Source organism: Schistocerca cancellata, chromosome 3 (assembly GCF_023864275.1).
Source record: "Schistocerca cancellata isolate TAMUIC-IGC-003103 chromosome 3, iqSchCanc2.1, whole genome shotgun sequence".
NCBI classification, from domain to species: domain Eukaryota; kingdom Metazoa; phylum Arthropoda; class Insecta; order Orthoptera; family Acrididae; genus Schistocerca; species Schistocerca cancellata.
Genome location: NC_064628.1, coordinates 20,416,150 through 20,434,059, shown reverse-complemented (window position 1 = coordinate 20,434,059; position 17,910 = coordinate 20,416,150). Strand labels below are relative to the sequence as shown.

Sequence of the window (17,910 nt, the reverse complement as noted above, 5' to 3'; positions counted from 1 at the left end):
GCTAATCTCAACAAACCAGCAAGGGTTCCAAAAAAGACGTCTCACATGAATTCCTGAGTATGTTTCAAAGAAAATGGATACCTACATTTGTACAGAGTAGTTTACAGTACAGTACAATTTCTCGTGAAATTTCACAGTGAACATTCCTATGCAAGTAACAGAAATTTTCAGTACTTGAATTTAGATAAAGAGATAATTTGTAGGAACTGTTGGTTATGTAGTTTGTTCTTATTTCTTTTTATTTTCTGAATTTATGAGGTTTCTCAATTTTTTGCTTTATATTAAATGAGGGACTGTTCAATTCCTTTACTCCAATGTACATACCTCCACTCTGAAGTACATTAAAATTATTTTTGGTTGTACTATAGTGATTTTGCAAATCACTGTTCAGCTGAAATGGATATGTAATTATTGATTAAAAAAAAATTGAGAAGTTAAAGTGTTGATCTTGGCCAAGGTTACTCAAAGTACATTTCTTTAATGTACTTTGTAATTGTAACCATGGACTCACTTGTTACTAAAATATTTTATTTATTGTCATGCCAAAATGCATAATGTGAAATTTGTTTCATATTTTTAATACTGGTGTGTATTTTGCTTGACATAGAGTTTCACGACAGCATGGCAGTTAAATTTTAAATGTATCGCTACAAATAATTTTAAATTGTTCACCCTTAATTTTTTCACAGGATTATCATGCAGTTTTTCTTTCAGGCTCAATGGATAAATCAATAGAAGATATAAGAAAACAGCATTCAGAACTGGAATTTCTCGAAAGAACCATTTTGTCTCTAAATCAAGATTCACATGAGATCAGTCCAAGTGATCTTATTGTTATTTTGTTGTACACATTGATGTTGGAAAGTGAATTCTCTCCATGTGAAACAGACTGTGGAGGGATCCACGAATCTGAAACACTAAATAGTGGAACTGCGAGTAATCTCCCTAATGCTTGGAAAGATGATCAGACTAATGTATACAAAATAACATTTATACTAAATCAGATTGCAGAACATAGATGCAGACTTGTTGGTTTCTTAATTGGTGATATTTTGGAGCTTAATCTGATTGTATCGAATATTGTCCCAAAAATAGTATTTGGTTTGAGTTTCCGTTGTTCTGATGTTATAAAGAAGACTCAGCCATCGACTCCTGTGTTAGCCAGATATGCAAATATAAGACAGTTAAAAGAGAAATTAAAGAAAGAGCTACTGTACCCTGTGAGGTGTATTATTTTGAATGAAGTACATGTATTAAATGGTTCCCTCCTGGGTATTCCAGATGACCTAAAACATAAAATATACTCACAACTCAAATTAAATGATATTTATAGTTTATTGATGTCATGTCGCTACATGAACAACTTAATTGTGTCTGACCGACGGCTGTGGAAGAAATTGTTTTGCAGATATTATCCAACTGCTTACAATGAGCTAATTGTAGACAACCGAGAAAACATTGACTGGAAAAAGGAATTGCAGAAGAGGAGGCAACAAAGGATTGCATCAAGGGGACCTTTTGCCTTTTCAGATTTCAGGGTACTGTCTTATTGATTGTGTGTTTTGCATGGGTGTTGGACGTGTGCTGTGTGTTCTTGTCACATAAATATGTAATATTTTGTGTTCAGATTTAATAAAATTAGTGGTCAATTGATGCACTGAGAACCATAAGAACGCAAAGCACAGAGAAAGTTTTGAGAAAAATAGATGGTTGTGAAAATTGACTTTATAGACAAACCACCAGTCTCAAAGGTCTGACTTATTTTTTAATGAAGTGTTAACTACTATATTTCGTAGGAAAAAATAATGTACCCATTTTATTAATGTTAATTCATGATATATCTATATCTAGGCTGGTGACAGTAGCGTCTTTTAATATTTGTAAAGTTTATAATTAATTTTAAAATACAATCAAAACATAAAGAACAGACACTAAATGCACCACACATACACAGTTATGACCTATTCCAACACTTTATTGTCGTCCTTAACATTATTTTCACAAAGCATATTCTGTGACTTGAGGTTCAGATAAAACTGCTGATATACCTCTGGTTAAGAAGTACTACTACTATGTATGTGATGTAGACACTAAATTAAGTTGTCAAACCTAGATAACAATTGAGCAGTGTAGAGCAACACAGTTATGCATTTTGTTATGGGTTTGTATGGAAATAAATGTGCGAGAAATCAGGGAAAAAGTTTTTCATGAATGTTCATATATACAGTGTGGGCTTACAGATATGGACGAAGCTGGTTCACCATAAAGTCAAAAGGTGTCAGGAAAATGCATACATGCTTGAATCTCAAAATCGATTATGGTGGGCTTTAAGTCCTTGTGGTTCTCAGCACCTCAATTTGTTTAAACAATTGAAAGTCCAGGTTGCAATATCAATTATATTAGAAAAGGATAGATTCCTACTCATCATAAAGATGACACATTGAGTTTCAGACAGGCATGAAGGAAAGACCATTACATATAAGCTTCCAGCTAAAGCCTTCTTCAGGAACGAGAAAAACATGCACACATTTACACAAGAAAGCACACCTCATACACATGACCACTACCTCCAGCCAGACTGGCTGGAAGTAGCGTGTTGTGTGTGTGTGTGTGTGTGTGTGTGTGTGTGTGTGTGAGAGAGAGAGAGAGGAAGGAGAGAGAGACAGAGAGAGAGAGAGAGAGAGAGAGAGAGAGAGAGAGAGAGAGAGAGAGAAGTGTGCTTGCTTGTGTGAATGTGTGCATGTGTTTCTCCTTTCTGAAGAACGCTTTGGCCAAAAGTTACACGTAACAGTCTTTTCTTTGTGCCTGTCTGCAACTCAATGTGTCATCTTTATAGGGTGAGTAGCAGTCTATCCTTTTCATAATACTGCCGACCAGTTTATTTTGTAAGCGGGTCATGTTTGCCAATTTACTTGTATGGAGTAGCAGTAATCACATATCTCTTTATACACAAAATTTCAATTGGTAAACCAATTTTGGTTTAGCAGTCATTTTCATTTGCCTGTGTAATGATTGTTGCCATAAGGCTGTGTAAGAATATGTTGAGGCTCACCATATGTGCAATCATTATTAGTATAGTCTATTTATAGGAACATCACACATGTGGTAATCATTGACTTATCTTGACTGATAGGTAGAAATCAGGTTAGATGCTGAAGTATTTGATGTGGCTGTAATAAAATTTACTATTTCCTTACTATTTATTTAAATCCATGATGAGTGTGATAGAAAAACTTATTTCAGTATTCAAAAATCACATGATGCTTCAAAATTGGGTTCCTCTTCTTCAAAAACAATGATGAAAAATTGATTAATGATATGGAAAGACATTCCTTTTGGTAGCCACTTACATTTTATCTATGTGAACTTCAGGCCTTTGTTTTTATGCTGTTCTAAGTTGACCTCAGGCTTCCATTTTTATGCTGTTTTAATTGAAGTTTTGTGCAACAAGCAGCTTCATTGATTTATTCCAATCTTAATTTGTTGGGCCAACAGTGTATACTTGTATACAGAATAAATCTTTCACATTGCATGAGAAAATATGCCGTATTGAAACTCAGTAACTTATTAAAATTGTGTACTAAGCCTCTGCCTTTGTCCACTGACTGCATATCAAACATGAAAATTGTAAAATGAATGCCAAAGTTGCAATTCTGATACATTAGTTAGTGCAGGCAAGTCATGAATAGCTACTAAGTGCGACTGTGGTGGGTGGATGCCATGTAAATCACATGGCCAAGATAGTCAATTTCAGTGACCAGGAAGGAATACTTAGAATGGGTGGATGTCAGTGTTGCTTTGGACAACACTGGAAACAGTGCCTCTGAATTTTTTTAAGTGTTCTTCTGGCATACATCCAGATACAGCTATATCATCTAAATAGTTAGAACAAGAAGGTTACTTGCAACATCCGTTGCTCAAGGTTTGAAAGGTAGCTGGGACAGAAGAGCTACCGAATGGTAACCGCTGAAACTGGAATAATTACTTGTGTGTGTTGATCACAAAAATCTTCTTTGACTCTTCATCTAAAGGCAGTTGCAAATAGGCCTTCTGAAGATTACCCTTACCTTGACCCTGACCTAAGTGGTTCATCAAATCCTCAGGGCAGGGCGACAGAAAAGAATCAACAACAGTTTGTGGGTTGACAGTTGTTTTAAACTCGCACAGAGTCCCAACCTGACCGACGGTTTAGTAAGGACCGCCAGGGGTGACACCTATTGGCTGGTCGACACTGATTTGATGACATCACTGTCCTGCAACTCTGCAGCAGCCTGGTCCCGTAATGCATAAGAGACAGTATGAGCCCAAAAAAACGTGGACCGCACATTGTGTTTCAGTCCCTTGGGTCTCAAACCCTTGGGCCTTGCTTAAACTACCATGGAACAGAGAACTGGTCTTATCACATAATGCATTAATATTGGCAAGGAACTCAGCTGAATTAATTTTAACACCTTTTTGTGAACTGACAATCCAAAAAGGTCAAAGCCATCCTTGCCAAAAATGTTAGTAGACTCGCAAGAGCACAACACATGAAATAACACTGTTTTAGTAATACCATGGAATTTGGCTGGCAAACTGCTCACTCCAAGCACTGGATTAGGTTTGTCCATTGTATGCGGTCAACAAGTTATATGTTTGCTGGAGCTGTTCCAACGTGTTTCATACGTGGCATTTTTGAGCACCGTAACAGTACCCCTAGTATCTAAGTGGAAATTAACACATGCAACTGAACATACAACTTATTGGATAGCTGGTTGATAAGTTCAGAGTTTGTGTCCTGGCAATCTGCCGAAACAACAACAGGATTGGCAGACTGTTGTGAGGAAACACAACATACACCTCATTAGATCAGTCCCCAACAATCAATCTTTCCTTCTCACCCTGTACGGTAACTCTCTCCCCTGACCTGGGGTTTTGGGTGACTTTTACGAACTCTACCCCTTGCCCTGAACCTCTCCAGTTCTTTTCCCTTCACCCCTCTCCCTTCTGTCAGAAGAAGGAGCCACTATCTCTGAAAGCTTGCATAAGTAAAACATGTAAGTGTTCTGCCACCTCTTCGTAAGTAGCCCCAATTACATATCATTAGAATCACTGTCCAACATGGGATGTGAAAGCTGCCTAACACAAACTATACTTAAACATAGTATCTGTTTGTGGTCTTATGTGCCTTGTGCAAAATTCTTGTCTTTGCAGCACAGGCACTATGCAATGCCGGCAGGACTTTCGTGATAGTGCGGGCTGCGCTGCGGTGGGATGGTGCAACTGGGGTCCGGGGGGGGAGGGGGGGGGGGCTCTCTTTTAGCTCCTAAACTAACTGTCTTCCTCTTGTTACTCTTGACACTAGATAAAGCAGGGTGCTTGAACATGCTCTCAGTTACATCAACAGTGTCCTGTTGTGACTCAATGATTGACAGTACTGTACTGAGCTCAGGGTTTGGATGCTTTATTAATGCAGCACGAATATGGGACTCAGACATGTTCTGAGTAATTGCATTGCTTATCATAATGTCACTGTATCTTAACCCACATGGAAGAGACATTGTCTAGTAAGACCACTAAGTTCTGTTTCCCACTCTTTGTAGGACTGTCCTAGCTGCTGTTTTAATAGAAAAAACTTATAACAAGTTGCTGCTACATGCACTTGTGATTTAAAATGATTTGACAGTTTATCAGCACACTTGTCGCAGGGGTCCTTAGGAGGTTGATGATCTGGAAACAGTTTTACTACTGGCCGGAATACATCTACATCTACATCCATACTCCGCAAACCACCTGATGGTGTGTGGCGGAGGGTACCTTGAGTACCTCTATCGGTTCTCCCTTCTATTCCAGTCTCGTATTGTTCGTGGAAAGAAGGATTGTCGGTATGCCTCTGTGTGGGCTCTAATTTCTCTGATTGTATCCTCATGGTCTCTTCGCGAGATATACGTAGGAGGGAGCAATATACTGCTTGACTCCTCGGTGAAGGTATGTTCTCGAAACTTCAACAAAAGCCCGTACCAAGCTACTGAGCATCTCTCCTGCAGAGTCTTCCACTGGAGTTTATCTGTTGTCTCCGTAACGCTTTCGCGATTACTAAATGATCCTGTAATGAAGCGCGCTGCTCTCCGTTGGATCTTCTCTATCTCTTCTATCAACCCTATCTGGTACGGATCCCGCACTGCTGAGCAGTATACAAGCAGTGGGCGAACAAGCGTACTGTAACCTACTTCCTTTGTTTTCGGATTGCATTTCCTTAGGATTCTTCCAATGAATCTCAGTCTGGCATCTGCTTTACCGACGATCAACTTTATATGATCATTCCATTTTGAATCACTCCTAATGCGTACTCCCAGATAATTTATGGAATTAACTGCTTCCAGTTGCTGACCTGCAATTTTGTAGCTAAATGATAAGGGATCTATCTTTCTATTTATTCGCAGCACATTACACTTGTCTACATTGAGATTCAATTGCCATTCCCTTCACCATACGTCAATTTGCTGCAGATCCTCCTGCATTTCAGTACAATTTTCCATTGTTACAACCTCCGCCACACACCGTCAGGTGGCTTGCGGAGTATGGATATAGATGTAGAAGTATACCACAGCATCATCCGCAAAAAGCCTCAGTGAACTTCCGATGTCATCCACAAGGTCATTTATGTATATTGTGAATAGCAACGGTCCTACGACACTCCCCTGCGGCACACCTGAAATCGCTCTTACTTCGGACGACTTCTCTCCATTGAGAATGACATGCTGCATTCTGTTATCTAGGAACTCTTCAATCCAATCACACAATTGGTCTGATAGTCCATATGCTCTTACTTTGTTCATTAAACGACTGGGGGGAACTGTATCGAACACCTTGCGGAAGTCAAGAAACACGGCATCTACCTGGGAACCTGTGTCTATGGCTCTCTGAGTCTCGTGGACTAATAGCGTGAACTGGGTTTCACACAGTCGTCTTTTTCGAAACCCATGCTGATTCTTACAACATCTGAGCCTGCGGTGGAGGGAAAATAGTAAATACGCTGATTACCTGTTATGCCACAGGCATTGAAATGTGCCATCAACTGCTCAACATAAGCAGCACATTCTTTGCTTTACCTCAGAATAGCTTTGAATTTAGGCAGTTGAACTTCTTATGGAGTTGTTTGTGATTAAACAGGCTGGGGTAGCAGTCGTGGTGCTGCCACAATTTCTTGCAGTGCTTGTAGTAATTGTTTAGTCCTTTATCCTGTGGCTGTATAGCTTGCATTAAAGACACACCTGGAAGATTTATCATGAAACTCAATACGACAACATACACAAACAGAAAAATAACACTGCTGCAAGAGAGGGTTAGTTACACAATATGCCACAGTGACCTAATCACGAGCTGCAGCCTCATTGGCACTTTAGTTTTTGTGTCTGACTTCTTGGACACTAAGGTGGCTAGTAATAATACAGTTAATTAGAACACTCTGAATAAGTAATACTTTATTAAGTACAAGAAAACTTATCTTTGCTCACCAGGCTCAGCTGTAACTATGAAGCTGCACATGTGGATTTGTGGTTCAGAACACACTAAATGAGCCATGATCACTGAGTGGTGAATTGAAACAAGTTCAGAATGGCCATAGTATGGCTTCACTACAGTCACAAGAAAACGCAAGTTCTTAGCCACTTGTTGACACATTTCTGATGGGGTTGGTGCATAGGCAAACCTTTGCCCCCCCCCCCCCCCCCTCCCCCGCACACACTCGAGACAGAACTGTCTTCACTCTGAGTAGGCAGGATGACGACGTTACTCTGGCAGGAACTTTTCGGAAGTGGGCTGGGTCCAACCTCTAACAGAACTGCCCTCCTGTCCTCTGGTGATACTGTTTCAGGGCAGAGACACAGTGGTAGCACCTCGTAAGTACAAGAGGCACTGCTTTTTCCTAGCATCTCATTGGTGTCTCATGATACCTCTTTGCTGTGCAGTATCTCTGTGGTGACTAATTCTTTTTCCACTGCTCTCGATACTTAAAAGACACCACAAAAGTCCTAAATTCTGTCTTCCGAATATGCTTAATTGAAAATCACCATAGAGCGTACCATTCATTCCATTGCAAGCAAACGAGGTAATGAGAGATATAGAAAGAAATGAGCACATAAATGAAACACAATTCCAGTTTTTCAATAGAGGAAAGGCCACAGGATTTGATGGTGTGCATTGTAGATTCTGTGTTCAATATGTGGAGGAACTGGTCCCACTTCTAGCATTATTTTACCGTAGGTAAAGACTAATGTGCCGAACTATAGGACTATCTCATAGACATCAATTTTTTGCAGGATTATGGAAAATGTGTTCTGCTGTTGTTTGATGACTTTTCTGGAGACCAAACAATTCCTTTGTATGAATCAAGCACAGATCCTGTGAAACTCATCTTACTCTTTTCATTCACAAGTTCCAGAAGGTAGTAAAGTGCACACCATTGCCCAATAAACAGAATATGTATGCATGGTATGTGTCAACCTGTTTGTAAATTACAAAGTTGTGGCTGCAAAATAGGGACATGAACATGATAATTGGCTGTTGCAAAGATCTGCAGGTGACCCTAAACATAAGCAAATGTTATGTAAATGTTGTAGGAGAGTTCTTGTAGAATGTAAATTTGTTTCGATTAAAAGAGACCACTCACTGAAAAACAGAAGGGATAAGCAGTCGATAGGCACACACAAAAGAAAGAAACCTTGCTAGCTTTTGCAGTTGGCCTTTGATGAGTAGAGTAAAAAGCACCCCCCCCCCCCCCCCGTCAACCCCCTCTCCACCCCCCCCCCAACACACACACACACACACACACACACACACACACACACACAGTGCTGTGCCCCTAATTGGTGCTGGCTAGGTTAACAGTGCCAAGGATAGGGACTGGGGGTGGGTGGCTAGCATCTGGGAAAGAGGCGGCTGGTTTTTTGGCTAGGAATGCAGGAGGGAGGGGTGGCAGGTATATGGGCCTGCCTTCCTCTACCCACTGCATGCAACAGTACCCCCACCACAACCATTCCCTCTACCCATTGCATACAACAATACCCCCATCACAACCATTCCACCTGCCAAAAAATAGCATTGGCTCTGTTAACATTGCCAGCACCCTGTAGGGTGTGTGTGTGTGTGTGTGTGTGTGTGTGTGTGTGTGTGTGTGTGTGTGTGTGTGTGTGTGTGTTACTCTAGCTCATCAGAGGCTAACTCCAAAACCTACCAAGGTTTCTTTCTTTTGTGTGTGCCTATCGACAACTCAACGCTTCTGCTTTTCAGAGAGTGATCTCCTTAAATGCACATGTAAATAGGTGAAAAGGTTGACATCATTTGAATATATGACTGGCAATTGATTAGTGGAATAGGTCACAACCTTAAACGTTTTACGAGTTTATCCACAGTGATTTAAAGTGGAATGACGGCATAAAGTTAGCTCTTGAGAAGATAGATGCCTTACTCATATCTGTTGGCGCCATGAAGCTTGGTTAGTAAATTATCCCTTCTTTTCATATTCACCTATCAGTGTGACACATTTTTCCTACTGATGAATGGCTTAGTGAAGATCTTGGTTGTAGAAATCTACATTTCGGTTGTTCAGGGAACTTCGTACTTCAAAACTCACCTTGTTGTCATTCTTAAAATCCCTCAAATGGAATGGTTTCTTCATTCTTTTGAGAAAAGAGAAAGAAGTCACTGCGTGGCATATAGAGAATAAGGAGAAGGGGAGGCAAAATTTGATGTCCCAAAGAAGCAGCATGTTTGACTGTGTCCTGTGTGGTATAAACTGGGGCATTTTCATGGAGAACAACATGTCCTTTGATAGCTTCCCATGACACTTTACCTTGACATTCTCTAGTAACCCCATCAGGGGATTTCAGTAGTGTGCTCCTGCGACAGTTTGCCCTTACGGGCATAATGTGTTAAATTTCTTTTTATAATAAAGCAGTCACTGCCGCATAAAAACGTTTGTTTATTTTCTGATGACCAGTTTCGGCCACTCTTCTGGTCATCATTCACCGTTTACTCAGTGAAGAGAGTAATATGAATATACTTAAAGGAATGTAAACTAAAAGTACAAAAAGAAACACAGTACATCAACAAATATGTAAAAGAAAGAAAGGTATACCCGCGGGAATCTGCTGAAGTTGGCGAGGAGTAGGTGCCACTCTAGGAGACGTATAACCAATGCTGCGTTGCTTAAATAGCAGAAGATCCACCCACTGTCTCCAGCATTACATCATTGTCAGCCAGTGACCGTAAAACATGCCAAATAAAGCCTAAATACAATTATTTGTGTACAATATTTATGTCCAGACCATAGGTATATTGAAAATACAAATGAGCTGTACCAAACCATAACATAAAACTTGAAATTGTGTAAAAAGAAAGAAAACAAGCTGTTAACATATACAAACATGCATGGTGCCTTCAGAGGGCCCTGTGCGTAACAAACATGAGGAGTCAAAGATGTTTAGTAGGGATGCCACCAGTAACCATGATAACATTCTAATTATTGATGTATTACGACTACACATCAGAGACACATCGGTGATGGCTCACAACCTATGGCTTTCCAGTAATCGAAGTTTCATCATCAAGATCGATATGTTACTACTACCAATCAGAGAACAAAATAGTTATTATAAATTGAAATTATTTCTGTCACAATTATATTAAAAATATCATGGCATTTAACCACAAAAAGGTGTTACAAGCAAACAATATTAAGATATAAAACATTAGTGCCCTGCTATAGGGACAAGTGTATAGCAAATGTCAGATATAGACAGTGAGAGAAATATTGCCTATAATTATGGTAATCGTATGAAGATCAATATGTTCCTATTCTTAGTATTATCTACAACATAAGATGGGAGGCATCAGTTATTCTGAGAGCTTACAGTTATGTTTAAAACATTAAAGAATCTCTAAGGAATAATACAGAAATAAATTGACAGAAACCTTTGACATTAACATCAAATGTCTGCAATGGAAACTTAAACATTTGTAACGTAATGGTGGTTAGGAACACATGGCACCGGTACTCTGGTAACAATGAAAACATCAATGTATTCTCATTATACAGTAAATGCTGACCTGCTATTATGTTAAGAACTTATTTTCTTTCTTCTTACTCAGTTATATGTTATGATTTAATAAAGGTCATTTGTACTTTTGATATACCTTTGATCTGGAAGTAAATATTGTACACAGATAATTGTATTTAGGCCTTATTTAATCTGTTTTACGGCCATTGGCTGACAATGATGTAATGCTGGAGACAGTGGGTGAAGCTTCTGCTATTTAAGCGTTGTAAATTGCATGTCGTGCAGCAGCAGCTATATGCCTCCTAGAGTGGTGCCTATTCCTCACCAGGTTCAGTAGGCTCCCACCAGTGTAACTTTCTTGTGCTTATTGTTTACATTTCTCTAAGTACATTGATGTTCTCTCATCACAGAGTAAGCAGCCGTATGATGACCAGAACAGTGGTCAAAACTGATTACCAGTAGATAAACAAACATCTTTAAGCAGTTGGGACTGTTTTATTATAAACAAGTTCTAACATTTGTTATAACAACTGACTTTCAAACAGAGATAAGGTAAAAGTTTCAAAAAAAATTGTAATGTGTTAAAACCGAACCACCAAAACCTTCATCATTTTTTATGGATTCATGTTTCCACTGCTTGCTTTTTACCTTTGCCTCAGGCTCAGAGGGATATACACCCCTGACTCCTCTGCAGTGATTATACAGCTTAAGAAATGGTATGAATTGGCCTGACACACCCACAGCTTTTCTGCTGCTGTGCGCTTCCGGCTCCTTAGCATCTTTGAAAGGATCTGATCAGTCACAGAACCCAATGGGTGGCGACTTTTGCTGTCTTCGGAATGACGTGCAAGATGTTGAATGTTTTGTGATTGATTGTCACTATTTCCACTATCGCCTCGATTGTGATGTGCTGTTCTTTGAGTGTTAGGGCTTCCACTTCTCTGGTAATTTCTGGTTCTTCACAGAGATGGTCAGCCACTTACCCTTCACTGTTCATGTTTGTTTGGACAAACTGGGAGTGTCTGACCACCAGACCACTGTGTCATATAATTGTGGGTTTTTGCCGTACAGTTCCACCACCTCAGCGTGGATTTTTGCAACATTTTCTCTTCAGTTGCAGAAAACAAATTGCCGCAAGATACTCCCCTTAATAATGGGCTGTGGCTTTGTGTTTAACTCATCTAGCGGCTTTCTGCAGAGCTGTGACATGGGGATTTCATTGGTTTCCACAACTGCAAAAATGTTCCTGCTTAGAAGCAAAAAATTAATTATATAAGTTTAATTTTTGAGATGATAATTAAAACGCTGTAACTTCTGTTTAGGCGAATCTGTTGCTGAAAAAACTCTTTGAGTGTTGATCACAGGTCTGTTACCCTTTCCAAGTTGGGTTAATGGAAGATTGGATTGGATTGTTTGGGGGAAGAGACCAAACAGCGAGGTCATCGGTCTCATCGGATTAGGGAAGGATGGGCAAGGAAGTCGGCCGTGCCCTTTCAAAGGAACCATCCCAGCATTTGCCTGGATCGATTTAGGGAAATCACGGAAAACCTAAATCAGGTTGGCTGGACACGGGATTGAACCGTCGTCCTCCCAAATGCGAGTCCAGTGTGCTACCACTGCGCCACCTCGCTCGGTGATTAATGGAAGAGACAGACTATAGTTAAAGAGGAGGTGCGCTATTCATAATGAGTTTATTTAGTCAGCACTAAAGTATCACAGAAATGTTCATCCAGCTGCAGTGGGAAACATTGCAAGGAAGAGGCATTGTATCCCAAAGAGCATTACTCATAAAATTCCAAGAGCCCACAATCTAAAACAAATCAAGAAACATATTGGTTGGTTGGTTGGTTGTTTTGTGGGAGGAGACCAGACAGCGAGGTCATCGGTCTCATCGGATTAGGGTGGACAGGGAAGAAAGTCGGCCACGCCCTTTCAAAGGAACCATCCCGGCATTTGCCTGGAGCGATTTAGAGAAATCACGGAAAACCTAAATCAGGATGGCCAGATGCGGGATTGAAATGTTGTCCTCCCGAATGTGAGTCCAGTGTGCTAGCCACTGCGCCACCTGAAACAAACACTGTACACAATGATCAAAACACTGTTGTTGTTGTTGTTGTGGTCTTCAGTCCTGAGACTGGTTTGATGCAGCTCTCCATGCTACTCTCTCCTGTGCAAGCTTCTTCATCTCCCAGAACCTACTGGAGCCTACATACTTCTGAATCTGCTTAGTGTATTCATCTCTTGGTCTCCCTCTACGATTTTACCCTCCACGCTGCCCTCCAATACTAAATTGGTGATCCTTCGATGTCTCAGAACATGTCCTACCAACCGATCCCTTCTTCTAGTCAAGTTGTGCCACAAGCTCCTCTTCTCCCCAATTCTATTCAATACCTCCTGATTAGTTATGTGATCTACCCATTTAATCTTCAGAATTCTTCTGTAGCACCACATTTCGAAAGCTTCTATTCTCTTCTTGTCTAAACTACTTATTGTCCACGTTTCACTTCCATACATGGCTACACTCCATACAAATACTTTCAGAAACGACTTCCTGACATTTAAATCTATCCTCGATGTTAACAAATTTTTCTTCTTCAGAAACGCTGTGCTTGCCATTGCCAGTCTACATTTTATATCCTCTCTACTTCGACTATCATCAGTTATTTTGCTCCCCAAATAGCAAAACTCCTTTACTACTTTAAGCGTCTCATTTCCTAATCTAATTCCCTCAGCATCACCCGACTTAATTCGACTACATTCCATTATCCTCATTTTGCTTTTGTTGATGTTCATCTTATACCCTCCTTTCAAGACACTGTCCATTCCGTTCAACTGCTCTTCCAAGTCCTTTGCTGTCTCTGACAGAATTATAATGTCATCGGCAAACCTCAAAGTTTTTATTTTTTCTTCATGGATTTTAATACCTACTCCGAACTTTTGTTTTGTTTCCTTTATTTCTTGCTCAATATACAGATTGTACACCTTAGCAGATAGGCTACAACCCTGTCTCACTCCTTTCCCAACCACTGCTTCCCTTTCATACCCCTCGACTCGTATGACTGCCATCTGCTTTCTGTACAAATTGTAAATAGCCTTTCGCTCCCTGTATTTTACCCCTGCCACCTCCAGAATTTGAAAGAGAGTATTCCAATCAACATTGTTAAAAGCTTTCTCTAAGTCTACAAATGCTAGAAATGTAGGTTTGCCTTTCCTTAATCTTTCTTCTAAGATAAGTCGTAGGGTCAGTATTGCCTCACGTGTTCCAACATTTCTACGGAATCCAAACTGATCTTCCCCAAGGTCGGCTTCTATCAGTTTTTCCATTTGTCTGTAAAGAATTCGCGTTAGTATTTTGCAGCTGTGACTTATTAAACTGATAGTTTGGTAATTTTCACATCTATCAACACCTGCTTTCTTTGGGATTGGAATTATTATATTCTTCGTGAAGTCTGAGGGTATTTCGCCTGTCTCATACATCTTGCTCACCAGATGGTAGAATTTTGTCAGGACTGGCTCTCCCAAGGCTATCAGTAGTTCTAATGGAATCTTGTTTACTCCAGGGGCCTTGTTTCGACTCAGGTCTTTCAGTGCTCTGTCAAACTCTTCACGCAGTATCATATCTCCCATTTCATTTTCATCTACATCCTGTTCCATTTCCATAATATTGTCGTCAAGTACACACAAGTCAACACTAATGTTCGAAAAATTCAAGGCTTCTTTATTCCTTTGTACCATCCACGAATGCAGTAGGAAAAGGGAAAAATTATTCTGGTACACCATGTACCCTCTGCCACTCAGTTTATTGTGACTGATGCAGGTAAAGGTGAATAACACAGTTAAAGTCAGTTAAGTACTTAGTAAGTGCCCCCCCCCCCTCCCTCACACACACACACACACACACACACACACACACACACAGACACACACACACACCTACTTTGATATAACACTATGGCAGTGCGCCAGCCATCTTCTTTCATCTGCAGATGAGTGTGTAGTCGCCTTTTTTTTCCCCGAAGTTTCTACCATCATAATACTATCTTAACACCCGAGTATCATAAAGACTGTCTGAAAGCCTCAGTTGTCGGTACTGTCAGTACCTCTCTCCTAAATGTCAAATTAGACTGTGCACCAGGTATAGAATCACACCTAGATCCTTGCCTTTCAAAGTTGATGGAAAGGAGGAGAGAGATACTGTCAGATGAAAGGTTCCAATTGGGATGTGAAGTATTCTTAAACATTGCCTGTGAAAGGCAGTGGTCAGATTTGAGTTTGTATGGCACACAGTTTTAATGTGTCAGTAATTTTAACTTAAATGTGTTGCCACGCATAGTTATTCCTAATTTGACATAATTGAATGATCGTGGTCTTTTTAAATTCGAAATCACTGAATGGCATTACAAGTATGCTCTTATGTCATGAGTTGAGATTTGTTATAATTATGGTGATGACTTTGAAGCTAGGAAAAAGCATTCAACAGTGCAAGAACTCAGTTATATTTAGATAAATAGTAATACACTTTAAGGTAATACTCAATGCTAGTGAACCCAGCAAAAGTTTGCAATTGCCTACTATGTATGGAAATTGAATATACATCCTAAACTCCTTCCTCCCCTCTCTGTCCATCTCCTCTCTCGGACCTTGAGCCTTGTTTATTGTTATTGCAAATGTTGGGAACTGAATTTGCTTAAAATGAATGGGTAAATTGGTTGGGATCATTGTTTTATGGGGCATGAGAGAGGCCTCTCCAGCCACTGGATCTGAGGAACATAGTTTTAATCCACAAGTGGGTAGGATTATAAAGTTTTGGAAGATTCAAATTCCATTGTGGTATTCTGATCATAAGTCATAAATACAACTTTCATGTTGTCTGTACAACTGACACTAAGTAAGAAAAAAAAACAGCACATCATTGTGTATATAATTTTGTAAAAAAATTATGTATAAGAAGAAAAAAAATTATATGGGAGAAACAATTTGTCTAATGATTTATGTGCCCTACTAGTGCAGTTAAAACTTACTTTGAGAAAGTGTGTGTGTGGGGGGGGGACATACATTTTCACACCACAGCGTTTTCTTTCTCATATCGAAGAAGCAATGAAGGAAATAATGTAATGGTTTGGAGGTGGGATTAAATTTCTTTGTGAATGGGTGTCAGTAATGAGTTCATTGATTATGTTACTATTCTTTGTAAAAATATTGCAGAATTATAAGACCGGTTGACTGGAATAAACAGTCTACTGAGCTCACAATATGGATTAAGAGTAAACAAATTAGTATTGAGGAGAAGCAGATATGAGATAAGTGACAAATTTAACATAAAAAAATGGCGGCCACATGGTAAATGAAGTGAAGGAATTCTCCTGAATCTACTAGTGTCAAACGCAGGCCTTAATTTGAGAAACCAGTCTTTCTGTATCTAATTGCATGATATTATTTCATGTGGCAGTTGGCTACATCTGACTTATTGATTGCTTCAGTTTTGTGTGTCGATGATGAATCTTCCTTCTGTGCTCATGCAGACATTGATTTTGAACATAGTTCAAACCACTTTTATAACAGTAACTGTATAATAATCAGCCATAACTGCCCTGCTGTTTTGTGCAGGAGGTGCTTCTACAATCATGGCTACCAAGTGCCTTCCCTATTAACTAACTACTAACTACTTGGCACTGTGCAGTTGGTGTGCTCAGCTGCATATATAAATCACATAGTGTGGCTGCCAACTCCAGCATTCCCTCTGTTGAGGTGAGCATTTTTTGCTTCATTATTTATATTTTTGCATTGCATTGAATTCAGCAGGTGCCTAGATGTGATATCAGAATCCTTTACAGAGCAAAATTAAGATAATAAGTCAAAGCTTTATACATATCTTACAAAAATTCAAAATGGGTGTCCTTCATGATATGGTAGATATCTTGTCAGTGGTTCATTACCTACCATACTCAAATCAACATGTCTCTTGTAATAGCAGCAAAGGCTTTTTGATCCGCTCTTTCAGCTCTGTCAGGTCTTCAGGTAATGGTGGAACAAAGACACAGTCTTTGATAAAGCCCCATTAAAAGAAGTCGTATCAAGAGACCTCTAGAGCCATCTCAACAATGCTTCATCGTCAGCAACAATGTGACCTAACCAAACTGTCAGAGATGTTCATTCAGATACTCTCTCATGTCATAATGGAAGTGGCTGCAGCTCCAACCTGTTAGAAAAGAAATCTCAGGAGTCTTCCTCAAGTTGTGGTATCAAGCACATCTGGAGCATGTCAAGGTATGAGTGTCATGCACATGGCAGTGAAGATTTTCAACTTGATAAAATCTCAGGCACGCTCAGTGATTTGCCGAGAATGTTCTGCACCCCAGCTTTGAATATTATGCCCCTGTTGACTTTGCCATTGATATGGAAGGTTGCCTCACCAGTGAAGGCTACCCTGTGAATAAAATTGACATTTTGTAGGAATCCCAAACTGTCTCCACTGAAGACAGTGGGTGCCTTCACAAGTTGCAGTTTGTAAAAATGTAATGTCAAACACTCTTATGAAGAACATCCCAGATTGTTGAACTAGGCTGTGCTAAATCATGGCTCACTTTTAGAACTCACTTCACAGGGCTGCATTGGAAGGATTGCCAAACTCTATCCACTGTCTTCTCTGAATGCAAAGGACAACCTGTATGTTTGCCTTGGCATAGTGAAACTGTCTCCATAAGTCGCCTATGCCAGTGTTTAATGTATTCGCTTTCAGATGTATTGAACCCGAACTCCAGCTGAAAGCTGGAATGAGATGTGGTAACGGACATTGTTTTTGCATATTCTGCTAGTCTGCAGGTAGACAGATATTGGTGCAAGTGTCAGAGCTCCGAAAGATAAGGGGAAG

The 17,910-nt window shown here is 39.8% G+C and overlaps 1 protein-coding gene across 4 annotated transcripts in view; it reads left to right on the top strand.

The window, feature by feature from the left end:
• LOC126176810 (WASH complex subunit 5) overlaps positions 1-17,910 on the top strand; it is a 186,937-nt gene that overhangs the window by 16,408 nt on the left and 152,619 nt on the right. The window contains exon 2 of one of the 4 annotated variants that reach the window (XM_049923990.1): positions 16,647-16,787. The exons of 1 other annotated variant lie outside the window; for it this stretch is intronic. The gene's annotated coding sequence lies outside the window, so the exon portion shown is untranslated. Of the gene's footprint in view, positions 1-1,400; positions 1,539-16,646; positions 16,788-17,285; positions 17,307-17,910 lie in introns of those variants that run through there. 2 more of the 4 variants (XM_049923992.1, XM_049923993.1) reach the window with 2 other exon arrangements.